The sequence below is a fragment of the Nicotiana attenuata genome, unplaced genomic scaffold, assembly GCF_001879085.1.
Source record: "Nicotiana attenuata strain UT unplaced genomic scaffold, NIATTr2, whole genome shotgun sequence".
Classification (NCBI taxonomy): Eukaryota; Viridiplantae; Streptophyta; class Magnoliopsida; order Solanales; family Solanaceae; genus Nicotiana; species Nicotiana attenuata.
The window spans coordinates 27932-30364 of record NW_017670324.1 but is presented as its reverse complement, the minus strand read 5'-3'; positions in this window follow the sequence as shown (position 1 = coordinate 30364).

The window sequence follows — 2433 nt, the reverse complement described above, 5'->3', positions numbered from 1 at the left end:
AACTGCTTGACAAGGTAATCTCCATAAGTCCCTGCATGTTGCATGTCTCAACAAAGTGCGCAACATGTTGCATGGATTTCCTTTATGGTCGAACTGCTGAAATTTGGGAGGTTGATAGCCGGAAGACATCTTCAAGCTATCGATTCTTGCAATATAAGGTTACGTACGTGAGAGAAGACTTTGAAGCAACCTCATACTTATATTTGATAGTTCCCATAATGAATTCCTTCAATTTTTTGATGGGAATTGATCCTTCGGAGGAGACATGAAGTTCGTTGGCGGATGACACTTGTTTTTTTAGAGGATCAACCTTCTCGTGGATTCAAGGAGCTTTCCAGGTGCATGAATTGATTCTCCATCCATCAAGCTTTCAACTATGCCTATCAATTTGCGATACGGACATCTTGATCTTGAGCATACTTTATTAAGCCATCAATCTCCTTTTTCAGGTTTGCGAGTTGCTCCTCCATTGTCGAAGTGTTAGTCATCATTGCCTCCATGATTATTGCAGATGATGAAGAATAACCGAGACCTTCCCATGGATTGAACTCAGTTTGGAACATTTCATGTGGCGAGAATGGCGTAGAGCAAACACTTAAAACTTCATCAACAGGTTAGGTAAGCTGACTCTTGGCATTGTATAAACTAAGTTGAGCAAGATCTTTCTCCACAACTTCTGCAGTATTATCTCCTCTTTCTGATTTGCTAGCAGAGGACCTATCTTCTTCGGATGATGAAGATCTTAAAGCATTCATTGGTAGACAACACTTGGAGTGCTTGCTGTTCCAAGACGCTCGCCTTGCTTCGAGTGATTGGCCCAAGACTCCCCATAGTAGTGTTCATGATACTTTCAATGTCAGAAGAAAACTTGGAGTCAGCAACTTTGGAGCCATCTTAGCGATCTTGAATGTTGAGAGTTGAGAAGAGATGAGAGGTAGAGATCGTCCAACTGGGCGTGCCAATATTTGTAACAACCAAATTTTTCTCCTGAATAATCAAGACAAGAAATATAGCGACAAATATTATATTCGATTTCAAGTGATTGGGTTACAATATCTGAAATATCTCTAAACCTAAAGATATGTAGTCCTCTGATTCTTCTCCTCACGGACGATAGTTCAAGAGCTTGAGAACTTGATCTTGAACTTGATGGATTTCAGATTTTGTAGTACGTCACGAACAATTTGAAGGTCGTCGCGAACCAGGATTTGGTGTTGGGTTATCACGAACGGAAAATTTAAAGCCTCTCGCCTTATATTTGAGTTCGCCTTTGGAATTTGATCATAGACGACGATTGCAGATATGGATGGAGACCTTGAGGCTATTCTTCAGAGCTTCTTTAGCCTTTTCCTTCTGCTTACTTGCTTGTATCTTAGCCTTCTCCTTTGACCCTTTTATATAGGTGTGGGATGGAGTAGTCTCCAAGAAAACCCTAGTGGATCATTGGGCTTGAGGCTTATCGGCCGACCTATTTGATAGAAGACCAACTGATGGGCTAGCCCAACAATACATTGGACTTTTATTTAAATTAATTCATTTTAGATTTAAATAATCGACCTGATTACACTATCCCATAGTATCATTTGGACTAATATGTATTTAATATATGATAAAATCCAAATAACTTGTGGATTCAAATTTAATAAGATTTTAATTGTCTACAATCTTATTTACCGACCTTATCTTCCAAATGCAATTAATAGAAGTATCTTGAGTGATTTTGGAGATGTCATTACTACTATGAAACATATTATAAAGGGATTTGATTGAGAAATTTCTATTAGTAGTTAAGTTCCAGTATGTTGATAAGATTCCCATCAAACACGATTTACCCTCCTACATAAGGTATTTAGACTCTTGTAGAACCTGGAAGAAAGAGTAAGTTAAAGATTTTTGTATTAGGTGATACCCTTTTTTGCTTGAGCCCGACCGGGTTGGGTCCGGTCCGGAGCAAATCGGGGCCATCGAACCCGACCTGGATGCAAGGTAGAACGACGGCCACGTCTACAACCGAGGTCGAGTCATTTCGAGACCGTTACAGAGCTCGATAGGAGTCACCACCGGATGGAGAAACACACAAGGTCGGAAGCCGGACTCGTAACGGATAACCAAGCGTCGCCGGATATCTCGCCCAAACGTGATTTTCTCAACCACTTCAGGCCATTAAGGCGTAATTACAGGGATCCACGATGTAATCAATTTACCTACCTTATTTTTACCCTTAATCAGAATGTATAAAAGGGGATATCTCTAAATTCTGGGGGATCATCAAGCACAATTGTTCTAAGCAATATTATATTCTGCGATTATTTACTTTAACAGCAATTGTTGAGTCTTTATCTTTATTTTCCTTAACCTAAAAACCTTTTAGTATCTTTTAGTTCACGGATCCTTAAAACCCACTATAAATTACAATTAGTTATCCGGATTCGT